This window comes from Hevea brasiliensis, chromosome 10, assembly GCF_030052815.1.
Source record: "Hevea brasiliensis isolate MT/VB/25A 57/8 chromosome 10, ASM3005281v1, whole genome shotgun sequence".
Taxonomy (NCBI): Eukaryota; Viridiplantae; Streptophyta; class Magnoliopsida; order Malpighiales; family Euphorbiaceae; genus Hevea; species Hevea brasiliensis.
In genome coordinates, this window is record NC_079502.1 from 88,718,283 (window position 1) to 88,733,096 (window position 14,814).

The 14,814-nt window shown below is 37.2% G+C and overlaps 1 non-coding gene across 1 annotated transcript; it reads left to right on the forward strand.

Annotated features, from left to right (window-relative positions):
* The first annotated feature begins 8,994 nt into the window (after positions 1-8,994).
* On the forward strand, positions 8,995-9,101 carry LOC131170045 (small nucleolar RNA R71). Its single transcript, XR_009140988.1, has one exon. It is a non-coding gene; the product is annotated as a small nucleolar RNA R71 (small nucleolar RNA).
* The last annotated feature ends 5,713 nt before the right edge of the window (positions 9,102-14,814 follow it).

The following is a 14,814-nucleotide window of genomic DNA, read 5'->3' on the forward strand; positions in this document are numbered from 1 at the left end:
ACTCAAAATGTGAAAAATAAAGTCAAAAATCAAAATGTGCACCCCCAAACTCAAAATTGGACATTGTCCTCAATGTCTCAAGTAGTAGATAACCAAAACTCAAAGCAAATAATATTGACCAGGAATTGTAAAAATTAAGAACAAAAAGAAAGAGTTACCTGGTATGGGGCAGAGGAGAATTCAAGATATAAAGGGATGCATAAGAAGCTGCACAGGTTATGCAGAGTTAAGTGCTATCCAGAACATGTGCATAAGTAGGGTGCATAAGCCAAGTGCTCGCATGAGTGGCAATATGGGTTGCATAGGCTATGCAGGACATTTACATAAGGGGAATACAGCCTGTGCAGTTATGCATAAGTAGCAGAAAGGGTTGCACAGGCTGTGCAAAATATCTGCATAAGGAAATTCATAGCCTGTGCAGTGTATACAAAAGCTGCTGCATGATGATTAGCAAGGGGAAATGTACAACCAAAAGAGAAGCATTGAAATATATACAGAGTATGGGCAAATATGTACGTATGGGCAATAAGTGCAATGAAAATCAAAGAAAACTAATGTAATAGCTATCCAATGAAACTTCAAGAAAAACAGAATTTAAAACAAACTAATTCAAAACAAACAAACATAATTCAAAACAAACTATAAATGTTTGAACATATTTACAAAGGAAAAGTCCTACAAGTTGGAACAAAAGTAAAACAAAAACTAATCTAGTTCTATTGTTTTGCCCTTGTCCAAGGATGTTGCTAAGGGGCTGGTCACGTCTTTGTCTAAATGATGGTGCTGGAGGAGGTGATGGAGGTGGAGGTGGCATTCCCAGAAAGATCATGAGTTGCTTCACCATCTCCTTCAATTCTTTCTGCTTGTCCCTGGTTTCCATGACAAGGTCAAATAGTTGATCATGACGATCCTTGAGTGTATCAAGACCAGTGTCAAGCTTCCTATCCACAAAGTATATGTCATCACTAAGCCTTTCAAGATAGGTGAATAAGGCTTTAGTGTTGAATGCAGGAGGGGCTGTGGATGAGGAAGGTTCAGCTGTAGGAGGTATGGGCTGAGCAGAGGCTGCTGGGGTCTCCTGTGCAGACTGAGGGGGTGGGATAGGTTCAGTGGAGTGCTGTGGGGGTGATGGAAAAGGTTGGGCTTCTGGTTGTGCAATGGGCTCAGTTTCTGCTGCAGGTTGTGCAATATCAGAATGTGGCAAACTGAACCCTGTTTTAGATAGGTGTGCAGCATCAAAATATAAAGTGTCCACAAGTGCTGGTATTGGGTGCTCTTCAGGGTTAAAACCAAAATGTTTGGCTATAACTGTTATAAGCCCACCCAGGACAATGTCACCTATGGATTTAGTGGCAATATGCAACACATGCTCATAAAAGAAATAACCAGGAGAAACCTTGACCTTGTGAAATGCACACCATAACATAAATAATTCAGATTTCCCAAAGACTGTAACTAGTCCCTCTGCCCAATATGGTGCTAGCAATCAGCCTATGAATAAGCCTAAGTGCAGGGTCAAGTATTTGGGAGGTTTTTGATCTTCCAGCAGAGAAAGTTTGGGGTTGGTTTGTGATAATTCTCCAAAATTGGGCAGCATTCCAAATACCCTTGTTGGCTACCTCTACTCCAGTATGTGGCACCCGAAATAACCCATCAATTGCAAAACCAAAAATGCTATGAAATTGGTCCAATGACAGCTCTCTATTTTGCCCCAAACATCTAAATTTCATAATTGGCTTATGGTCTACATCATGCAATTTGAGGGTAGCAGAGAATGAAGAAATAAACTCCAAAACTAGAGTTGGATAAACTATCTCCTGCTTATGCACAAATTCCATCCAACCCATACCATCAAGATATGCAACTACATTGTCAAATAAACCAAGAGATTGTAGAGAATCGGCAGAAATATACCTAGTGGGTTGTACCCTCCTATCCTTGAGTCTCTTAAAAGCTGCTTTTTGAATTGTATCAGGAAGAGGCCAAGGTAGCTTTGATACCTGTGAAGCTACTGAAATTGTCTTTTTGCTGGAAGAGGGTGTGGAGGCTGGAGTTTTTGGCTTTTTGGGTGGTGGTTCCGACAATGGGGTGGGTGGTTCTTTGCGTTTGGATAGAGGAGGGGCAGAGGACATGGGTCGCACAGATTTGGACCGGATTTTTCGTTTGTATGTGGTTGTGGGAGGTGGTGGGGGTGTTTCTTGTGGAGGGGAATTAGGGTTAGGAGGTATTGTTGACAATGGTGAAACCTGGAGAGGGGAAGCTGGACGGGAATGGGGAGGCGACTCTATTGCCGATGGAGAAGAGGGAAGAGATGAGGGGGGAAAAGAAAATAGACACGAAGAGATTAGGGTTTAGGAGGTGGAAATACGAGTGGAGAAGAAGGGAAGGGGAAGAGTTATGCGGGTGAGAGGAGGAAGATAGTGAACAGGGATATCGGGTGAAGGTGGGAAAAAATTTGCCGAAAATAAAAATTTGATTTGAACTGGTTTTGTAAAGACTGCATAAGGGGGAAAGTGAATGTGCATAGCTTATGCACTAGCTTATGCAAGGTTCATCCTGTTTTGAAGTTCAGAAAAATATGTCATGCAGAAGTGCATAGGCTATGCGTTCTGCTTATGCAGGTCTCGACAACTTTTGAAATTTGAGGAGTGAAGTCATGCGGGAGTGCATAAGTCATGCACTCCCCTTATGCACCTCTCGGCGGATTTGGTTTTTCAGAGCTTTTGGTCATGCGGAAGTGCATAAGTTATGGACTCTGCCCATGCAGATTTCAGCAACTTTTGGAATTTGGGTTGGTGGTCATGCAGATGTGCATAAGCTATGCACTCTGCTTATGCACTCTTCGGTGGGTTTTGAGATTCAGAGTGTGAGGTCATGCAGAAGTGCATAAGCTATGCACATTGCTTATGCATGTCTCGGCAGCTTTTGGAATTTTGGGTTTCTGGTTATGCAGAAGTGCATAAGTCATGCACTCTGCTTATGCACCCCTCGGCAAGTTTGGTTTTTCAGAGCTTTTGGTCATGCGGAAGTGCATAAGTTATGTACCCTCCTTATGCATACTTCGGAAGAGATAGAAAATGAAGAATTTGAAGTTATGCAAATGTGCATAAGTCATGCACTCACCTTATGCAAGTTTTGACAGATATGAAATTTGACAAAATGAGGTTACGCAGAGTTGCATAAGCTATGCACTCTTCTCATGCACTTTGCAACAGGGATGAAAATGGCAAAAATTGTGGTATGCAGGATTGCATAAGCTATGCAGTTGCTTATGCACAATTCAACAAGATTAAGATTGTAATGGAACATGATTTGCAAGTGTGAAAAATACCCTAAAATGAAGAAATGTAATTCTATAAAGCATAAACCATGAGAAATTTTCATAAAAAACACATCAATATATACAAAGTTCATCAAAAATGCATCACACAAGCTTGTAGAAATGGATCCTACATAAAAGACCTTTGAGAACTATGCCATTTTGACTCAAATTCTACAAATCAACATTTAGCACATTAAAACTCAAATAAATTTGCATAAAGTTGCATCTATTCACAAATGATGAAATGAACTCTCCAAGTTTTGCCAATAAAATGCACCATAACTACTTTGAATCCTACAATCCAAATAAGCTTAAAACTGCAAAAATGACTCACTTACCACCATATTAACATTATAAGCACAAATATTAAAAAGTTACACACCCAACCTCACCAAGAACATAAGCCATCTACTGCAGACACCCTTTTTGCTGCAGAATGTCATTTTTTTTGCTCTGCATAAACCAGGTAGCAGCTTCAACAGTTCACCAACTTTCCTCCATTGAAATACATCCAACCTCACCAAAAACACAAGCCATTTGCTGCAGACACCCTTTTTGCTGCAGATTTCATTTTTCCTCTGCATAAACCAGATTGCAGCTCCCGTGACAGTTATGCAAAGAAAAACCAATCAGTTTTTGGGAGAATTTGAAGGACAAAATTATCAAGTTAAGGATCACTTCCCCAACAGTTCACCAGCCTTTCTTCATTGAAATACATCTACAAGGGACAAGATTCAAGATAAAAACAAAATCAATGAAAATGAAAGTAAATCAGCAAAAGCAAAATAAAAGGACTTGGGATGCCTCCCAAGAGGGCTAATTTATAGTCCTTAGCTGGACTCTTCATGAATTTCACTGAAAAGAGGTGAGGGATTGGAGAGCTTGTAACAGCTTGCTCCTATTATTGGGTCTCCAGTTATGTAATGTTTCAATCTATGCCCATTGACCTTAAAATTCCCAGATTTTTCACCCCAAATTTCAACTGCTCCATAAGGGAAAACCTTAGAAACTCTATATGGACCAGTCCACCTTGACTTAAGTTTTCCAGGGAACAATTTCAATCTTGAGTTGAACAACAAAACTAAATCACCTTCTTTGAATTCCTTTTTTCTAAGATGCTTATCATGCCAAACTTTAGTTCTTTCTTTGTAAATACGGGCACTTTCATAAGCATCCATCCTCAGTTCCTCAAGCTCATTAAGTTGCAATAGTCTCTTTTCACCAGCTTGCTTAAGATCAAAATTCAAGGTCTGAATGGCCCAATATGCTCTATGTTCTAGCTCCACAGGTAAATGACAAGACTTACCATACACCAACCTAAAGGGAGTAGTTCCTATAGGGGTTTTGTAGGCAGTCCTATATGCCCATAAAGCATCATCTAGTTTGATAGACCAATCTTTCCGAGAATTGTTCACTATTTTCTCCAAAATATGCTTGAGCTCTCTGTTAGAAATTTCAACTTGTCCTGAAGTTTAAGGGTGGTATGGGGTAGCTATCTTGTGCACTACACCATACTTCCTCATTAAGCTCTCAAATTGCTTATTGCAAAAATGGGAACCCCCATCACTAATTACAGCCCTAGGAGCTCCAAATCTGCTCAAGACAAATTTCTTCAAGAATTTCACTACCACTCTAGCATCATTAGTTGGAGTTGCAATAGCTTCCACCAACTTTGATACATAGTCAACTCCAACTAGGATGTATTTATTACCATATGAAGGAGGAAATGGCCCCATAAAATCTATTCCCCAAACATCAAATAATTCCACTTCAAGAATATTATTTAGGGGCATTTGATCTCTTTTTGACAAATTTCCACTCCTTTGACATTTATCACAATCCAACACAAATTTCCTCACATCCTTAAAAAGATTTGGCCAAAAGAAACCAGCTTGCAAAATTTTACTAGCTGTTTTAGAGATTCCAAAATGTCCTCCATAATCAGAAGCATGGCAATGATGCATAATACTCTGTGTCTCCTCATCAGGAATACACCTCCTTATTAAACCATCACAGCATCTCCTAAAGAGTAAAGGATCATCCCATCTATAAAACTTCACCTCATGCAAAAACTTTTTCTTTTGTTGCCATGTCATACCTACAGGTAAAACTCCACAAGATAGATAATTCACAAAGTCTGCATACCAAGGTAGCTTAACAACAAGAGAGAAAAGTTGTTCATCCAAGAAAAACTCATCAATAGGGATTTCATCCAATTCTTCATCATCCAATTTCAACCTACTAAGATTATCAGCAACTACATTTTCAGCTCCCTTCTTATCTCTAATCTCCAAATCAAACTCTTGTAGCATCAGAATCCACCTAATGAGCCTAGGTTTAGCCTCCTTTTTACGGAGCAAATACCTGATGGCTGCATGATCTGAAAATATAACCACCTTTGAGTCAATAATGGAAGGTCTGAATTTTTCCAATGCAAAGACAATTGCTAAAAATTCCTTTTCAGTTGTTGCATAATTTGTTTGAGCCTCATCCAGTGTTCTACTAGCATAATAAATAGCATAAGCCTTTTTGTCCTTTCTTTGACCAAGAACAGCCCCAATTGCATAGTTGCTAGCATCACACATAATTTCAAAAGGTAGGCTCCAATCAGGTGGTTGCATGATTGGTGCAGTGATAAGAGCTTGCTTCAACCTGCAAAAGGCATCCAAACACTCTTGGTCAAATACAAATGGTGTGTCATTACTTAACAAATTAGACAAAGGTTTGGCTATTTTAGAAAAATCCTTGATAAAGCGTCTGTAGAACCCGGCATGTCCTAGGAAACTTTGAATTCCTTTGACATTGGTAGGAGGAGCCATCTTCTCTATCACTTCAACTTTGGCTTTATCAACCTCTATTCCTCTGTTAGACACCAAATGTCCAAGCACTATCCCTTCCTGAACCATGAAATGACACTTTTCCCAATTTAACACAAGGTCAGTATCTGCACATCGCTGCAAAACTTTAGAAAGGTTAGCCAAGCATATGTCAAATGAAGATCCATAAACAGAAAAATCGTCCATAAAAACCTCCATTATGTCTTCAATGAAATCTGAGAAGATTGCCATCATGCACCTTTGAAAAGTGGCTGGTGCATTACACAACCCAAATGGCATCCTCCTATAAGCAAAGGTCCCATATGAACAAGTAAAAGTGGTTTTCTCTTGATCATTTGGATGGATAGGGATTTGAAAAAAACCTGAGTACCCATCTAAATAGCAAAAATAAGAATGCCTAGCCAGTCTTTCCAACATCTGATCAATGAAGGGAAGTGGAAAATGATCTTTTCTAGTGGCAACATTTAGTTTTCTGTAATCTATGCACATTCGCCAACTAGTCACCGTTCTAGTGGGAATTAATTATTTACTTTCATTTTTGACCACTGTCATTCCACCCTTTTTTGGGACAACATGTACTGGGCTCACCCAAGTACTATCTGAGATAGGGTATATGATCCCTGCATCAAGCAACTTTAAAATTTCCTTTTTAACAACTTCTTTCATATTTGGGTTCAACCTCCTTTGATGTTCAATAGATGGCTTACAATTTTCTTCCAAAATGATTCTATGCATGCAAAAGTGTGGGCTTATTCCCTTAATGTCATCTATGGTGTATCCTAAGACTTTTCTGAATTGCCTCAACACTCTTAACAACTTATCAGGCTCTAAAGTACTTAAATTTGCATTTACAATTACTGGATAAGTGTTATTGGTGCCAAGAAATTCATACCTGAGCTGAGAAGGAAGTTGCTTAAGTTCTACCTTAGGTGCATCTTCTTCCTTGAATGATGGTTGCTTAGATTCTGCTTTTTCCTTTTGTGTGAGTTGAAAAACTGGAGCAGAAATAAATGGTGGACTACCCTCTAGATGTTGAGCATATGCAGCCACATGAGGGTTGTCATAGTCTATGCCTTCTCCATGAACCAAACAATTTTCAAGTGGATCTTCTGGATATTTCTTTTTGAAGTGTTCTTCAACCAGCTCATCAATAATATCAACTCTCAAGCAAGTATCAGCTTCAGAATGATGTTTCTTCATAGTGTTATTAATATTGAAAACCAATTGCTCTTCACCAACCCTAAGAGTCAATTTTTCTCCCTTCACGTCAATCAAAGCACCAGCTGTAACCAGGAAAGGCCTTCCCAAGATAATTGGAATATTAAAATCTTCCTCCATGTCCAAGATGACAAAGTCAACAGGTATATAGAACTTTCCAACCTTCAAAGGCACATTCTCCAAAATCCCTTCAGGATACTTGATTGATCTGTCAGCTAACTGAAGAGAAATATGGGTTGGCTTTAGATCTCCCATATTGAGCTTCTCATAAACGGAGAGGGGCATAAGGCTAACACTAGCCCCTAGATCACATAAAGCTTTTGTAGAAATTGATTCCCCAATGTGGCATGGAATTGAAAAACTCCCTGGATCCTTGAGCTTTGGAGGAAGTTTCCTTTGGAGGATAGCACTAAATTCTTCTGTCAAAGCTACAGTTTCATGGTCTTCAAGTTTCCTCTTGTTTGAGAGAATTTCTTTCAAGAATTTTGCATAAGAGGGCATTTGTGAAAGAGCATCAATAAAAGGCACATTTATGTATAGCTTCTTCAAAACTTCTAAAAACTTTCCAAATTGCTTATCAAGCTTGGCTTTTTGAAATCTTTGTGGAAAGGGAAGTTGTGGCTTGTAGGGTTCAGGAGGTATATACTTCTCTTCCTTTTCTTCAATTTCCTCTTTACATTTTTCTGCATTCTCTTGTTTTTCACTCTCATCAGTTTCTTTCTCATTTTCTCTCTTCTCACTGTTTTCACTCTTCTCATCATTTATAACTTTCCCACTTCTTAAAGTAATAGCTTGACACTGCTCTCTTGGGTTTTCTGGTTGACTTGGAAGCTTACCAAAAGACTTAGTACCTGAGGAAGATGCTTGTTGTGCAATCTGATTTTCCAGCATTCTGTTATGTGTTTGCATCTGTTCTAACCTTGCTTTCATCTCTCTCATCTCCTCATCATGCTTATTTTGGTTGGCAAGAATCTGTTGTAATAAAGCTTCAGTGGTGGAACTTTGTTCTTGCTGTTTTGGTGGAGGATTCATATTTTTCTGCTGAAAATTAGGCAATGGTTGCCTATTTGCTGATATGGAACTCCTTGTTGCTGTTGTGGTTGAAAATTCTGATTTTGGACTTGATTTTGCTGATTTCCCCATGAAAAGTTGGGATGATTCCTCCAATTTGGATTGTAAGTTTGAGAATAAGAATTCCCCATATGTTTGTTTCCATAATTACCAACATATGCTGCTTGTTCTCCATAATCTACTCCACAGCTGGTAGTTTCCTCTGCATAAGCCACTTGTTGTGAACTTCCAGCTGATGATGATGAACTAACCAACATACTCAAGTCTTCCATCTTCTTAGCCAAAACACTAGTAAGTGCATCAAATTTTGCATTAATCATGTTGAATGGATCAAGATCATACATTCCAGCAGCTTGCCTTTTTTGAGTTGGAGCTGGTCCTTTTGGACTACTCCAAAGATGAGTATTCTTTGCAATTTTCTCCAATAGCTCATAAGCTTCATCTTCATGCTTCATAATAAATTCTCCTCCTGTTTGAGCATCAATAATCCCTCTGATTGCAGGAGTGACATTTGTGTAAAAATTCTGATTTATCATCCATTTTGGAATGGCATGATGTGGGCATAATCTCTCTAATTCCTTCCATCTCATCCATGACTCATAGAGAGTTTCATCTTCTCTTGGTCTGAAGGCTGTCATTTGATTCCTCAATTCTTGAGTTTTTCTAGGTGGAAAATATTGTGCAAGAAATGCATCAGTGAGTTACTCCCAATTTGTAATGGAGTTGTGAGGTAAAGAATCAAGCCAATCCAATGCTCTATCTTTCAAAGAGAATGGGAATAGCTTCAATCTTGCTGCATCATCAGACACTCCAGGTTGCTTTTGCATGTCGCAAATCATAGCAAACTTCTTCAGATGTGTGTGTGGATTTTCAGAAGGATGTCCTCCAAATTGAGAATTTTGAATCATTTGAAGAACTCCAAAATCCATCTTGTAGCTATTTGCATCAATTCTTGGTCTCGCTATGCTTTCTCTCAAGTCATCAAAACGAGGAAAAGCATGATCCATCATACTTCCCCTAGGCAGATTAGCATTAACAACTTCTTCGCCATGGGCTGCATCTTCATTATTTTGATCATTTCTAGCATTACCACCAATTCTAATTCTTTCATCAGCCATGTCTGCTTCTAATTCAGTTTCTCTCAAGGCTTCTTTTCTTTTTCTGGTTTCTTTCTTGTTGGCCTTACAAAATTTCTCAATTTCAGGATTGAACAATAAGGATGTGTCACTTGTGCTTCTAGCTCTTCTCATAAAAGATTAAAAGTGCCTGAAAAAGAACAAACAAACACAAAATGCAAAGATAACAAAATAAAACTAAAAACAACTAAAATAATCAAGAATTCAATCTTAAACAAACAACTCCCCGGTAACGGCGCCAAAAACTTGATGTGGCCCTACCGCAAGTGCACGGGTCGTACAAGTAGTATAGAAAAGATATCGTTCCCACGAGGAGTTGTGTTAATGATTGAATTTTTGATATAAAAAGTTGAGTAAATTGAAATATTTTTGAAATTAAAGTAATGAATTGACGGGTATTGAGAATGTGATCTATATGAGCAAAATTAATAATCTATTCAACTATGGAATGATTTAACTAAAATTGCATCAAATTGAAATAAGCAAGTTCAAATATGGCAATATTCAAAATGGCAAGTAATTAAATTCGATTAGAAATTAACAATGGTAAAAAGGCGATTCCGGAGTTCGGGATTTCATATTCGAGCTATTTTGGGATTTTAAATTGGTTATCCAATCTTATGAAACTTATGGGTTTTAAGGAGATTAATTCTTAAATCCTTTGAATTCCCTTTCGAGTGAGACAAAGAGTGTCTTAATCAAACTAATCCTACTTTCGTGGAGTTAGAATTAATTAAGACCCATTAAGTTCTTTAATTAATCTGTGAATCCTCTTAATCCTTAGCCTATTTCTAGGTCTAAGTTAATTAAGTCCAATTTCTTGATTATCTATCACAGGCCTTCTCCTTTCTGCTTCAACCATGGATTAAGAACATCACTTAATGGGATCCTACACTAAGCATGTCATTAAGCACACAAGAAATGAATAAAACTCATTAAGACTACAAAATATGGATTACCCAATCAAAATCCACAAAATATCTCAAATATTACAACTCTTACTCCAGAATCAAAATAAAACTACTCACTATCCATAATGCTTACAAGATATATTGAGTTTAAATGGAAATAAAGCTTTAATCTAAGCTAAGGAATAAGAAATTAAACACTAGAAATGTAGAAAAATATAAGGGAAGAAAGAAATCTGCAAATCTTGGTTGAAAATGGTGTGGAAGGTGAAAGTGACTCCTCAAATTCTGCCTCCCTTCTCCTTTCCTTTTCTGCTCCTTTTCTTCTCCTCCCTAAAATGGGAAAATGAGACTATTTATAGCATTTTTCTGACATGGAGCCCTAAAATGGTATGTTCTAGGAGGAATTATCTGAGGGAATCTTCTGCCAGCTCATTAGTGAACTCTTTATGGGACTGCATAAGTGGGTGCATAAGTTATGCGATCCCTTATGCGATTTCTGATTCTGGTTCACTTATGCGAAACTGCATGACTTGGTGCATAGGCTATGCACAATTCCGTGAAGGTGCATAAGGGAGGCGAGAATGTGCATAAGCTATGCAGTCTCCTTATGCACATTTCGGCAGGTATTGGAACAGTGATTTTTCTCCTTATGCAGATCTGCATAGCTTATGCGGCAAGTTATGCACAATTTGGTCAATGCATATTTCAGCTTGAAAACTTGTTTTTGACATCTTCGGCTGTAGAAGTCACTCCTCAATGGCAAAATTTCTCTTCAGTCCTTCAAAAACACCATTTTTCCTACAAAACAAAGTAAAAATTACAAATTAATCCAAAATTGACAATTATGAAAAACTAACTAAATAACTAATGAAATTAGTTAAAAGTGACTAATAATAAAATAAAATGGCTATGAAATTAAACCTAAATGATTATGCAAAATGTATGCATCAAAAGTCCCTAGCATGACTTGAAACCAAATCTAGATTATTGGATGTATAGTATAAGTTAAATTTATATTCATAGTGTTTAAATATGAATTTAATTAATGAGAAATTAAGTAATAAAGATTAATTAATTGATTTATATTTGATATAAATTGATTAGAAGAAGAGAAATAATTATTTTGGGTTGAGAACTCAAAATTAAGATACAGGGGTATTTTGGTCATTTCTTAGGGTGACATATGGCACCATGAAATGTTGATACATGACACTATACATAACCTTGCCAAATGTTTTTTAATCATGTAAGATGATTAAAATTAAGATTAAATATAGGTTTTACACTTGGCACAATGTGATTGGGTCAATTAAACCTAAAGCCAATCAGAAGCTGACATATGGCAAGGGTTTTAAGTTGTGACCTAGTTATATAAGTGTTGTTATGAAAAGAAAAAATAACAATCAGTTGCTGCCCCCTTTGTGCCGCCACCCTTGAAGCTCCCATTCTCTCTTCTTCTTTATCTCTCATCAATTCCAAGAGATTAGCAAACAATCTCTTGAATTAAAAATACTAGAAATTATTTCTAGTGTCCTGTTTACATTTTTAATGTCTTAAGAGGCAAAACTTGATTTTCTAATTCATAGAAAAAGCTTTAGAAGCTGTTCAAGGGCTGCCATAGGTGAACTTGGTGTGCACAAGCTAGAGGGACAACATCTGGTCTCCTAAAGACGCATCCCAAAGGTACAAATACGCTGCAGTGCATCAAGAGGTTAGTGTATTTGTTCTTGATCTAATCTAGAGTTCTAAAATTAATCTGATTAATTCTAATAACTTAAATGGCAAATACAGATCCAAAAACATATTAAAAGAGTTTTAATATGTTGTTTATCATTGAAATCAAATAGATAAAAATAAATCTTGCATGATGCATATGACCCTAGGTGAAAATTTTTTGAATTCAATGGTATAAACTTGTATTTTTCATGCTTACGCTCCTTCAGCCTGTTCGTTGGTACGAGTCTTCCTGCCCATATGCCTTAGTTGGTTGCTAGGGGTGTAATCAAACCGAGCCAAGTTGGGCTTTAGGGTAGCTCAGGCTCAGCTCTGTAGAAATATGTGTAGGCATGAGCTCGGCTCGAACTTTAATTTTTAAGCTCGAGCTCGAGAGCCACTTTTCCAACACCTGTAAGGCTACATCCTGTCACAATAATTTTTTTTTTTTTAACATTACTGAATAGTCTTACTCTTACAAAATAACTGAAAAGAAAAAGACTTACAACACATTACATCTAATTTTTAAAAGTTAGAAATTACACCGTTAAGCCTAGAAAGTTACAAATACAACTAAATACTTCAATCAAACTAGTTGTCCAAAGATAAGATTGAAGCACTCAAAATATGGGAAGCTTGAATTTGAAGAGGAAGAACAAGCCCCATTTTTGCATCCTTGCAACCTTCAAAATTTACAAAATATCAATGTCACCAATATCAAAATAAGATATCATAGCACATTAACAAAATAAAATTTTAAACCAATAAAGAAAAATATATAAAATTATACCCCAAAATTGAATCCCCACTCAATAAACCAAGCTCAGGAAGAACAGAAGCATATATAACTACACATTTTTACTAACAAATTGAAATTTGTCAAACCATTACCCCCATGACACATTTTCTTTCTCCCTCTCTCCATTCTAGCAATACATTCAGGCTACCACATTACATGAATAAATTTTTTCCTTAACAAAAGAATAGCAAGTCATATAAATAGATGCAGCAGGGTATGGCAATTCAATTATGAACACAAATCCAAGGCACAGGTCTTGCGCACAATTTCACCTGGGTGATTAAAATTTTCAACTGCCAATTCAATTATAGAACGTTCAAAAAAAACCCTTAAAAACCTAGAACCCATTCTCGATTACTAAAGAAGCTATAACTTCAAAAAATAAATTAAATTCACTGTAATTATTAGCGAAATATCAAAAAAGGGGACAAAATCTGTCACAACCCAACCTATGGGCCGAATCGGCACTAGGACTTAGGTCAGCATAAGGCCCCCGAAGCTCGTAGTAAGCCCAATTATCTTTCAATCCAAACATAAACCCATATTTGGCCCAATTTCAAAGAAATAACTTAACAGAGTCCGGCCATAATATGGACCATCCAACGGGGAGTTTTTGGCTCACCGAACCTGTAAACACAAAAATTCAATCCATTGGGGAGCTCAGCTCATCCTCACAATTATCCACAAATCACAATAAGATCAAATGGGAGCTTAACTCCCTCAAACCAAGCCATATACCCAGTCTATTCAACATCACATGCATCATAAGAAGTTTACAAATTTTCAAAAGAAAAGAGACATAATCTTTTATAGCCCAAATCAAATTAAATAACCCCTACACATGCGGAGTTCTAAAACTTCCCTTGATTACATAAATTATACAAAATGAACATAAGTGGACCTGTGAGGAAAGGAATAGGTCATTTACAACAAGGCTCTCCTATATTCTGAAAAAATAGTGAATAGAAGTGAGCATTCGACTCAGAGAGTAAATATTTATTTTACCTATAATTTCTATAAATATCTAATTTTAATGCATCCTTAGAAATGAAATGCATTATCTTCATACAAGTTATGCAAACAAGTCAGGTCACATCAAAGATAATTTGGAGCACTCACGCATCCAAGTTATATTCATACTTACGCATACATATATGGGAAGCTGATCCCCCTACCCAGCTCTCTTAATCCAAGGCCTGCCAGCGAGATCAACTCGAGCTGGACTTTTGCTTAATAATCCATATGCGGGGGCCAGCGAGATCAACTCAAAGCCATGCCTACCCCGACTTATCCATAATAAGGATCGGGTCTGAACGAGTCACGCTTAAGCCACGTCTACCCGTCCTACCCATATCCATATACTCCACATACACACCAACTCACACACACAACTCCAGATTATTAAAACACATCAATCAAAATAATATAAGTATAAGTATGCATGAGCATGCTAGAAATATAATAATATTGAAATTGTAAATAAAATAAATATCTACTCACGCATTAGTCGACTGAACTGCAGTTAGTCTGGCTGAAAGGAGAAGACGACCGATACCGATCACCTAAACATATAACTGACTTCTATCAAAAGACTGACAAAACTAAATAATTGATTTAAACCATAAAATCAAAATAGTTTCTAAGATCTTGCCGAAATTTCGACAGAATTTTTCCTGCACCTAGGACCTACCCAACCTGCACAATGGTTCAAATAATACTTCTAGAATCACACATCTCAACTCATATCTTATCAAATATCATATGGCCCCTCCTGAACCCTCCAAACCAGGCAATAGTCACAAATTTA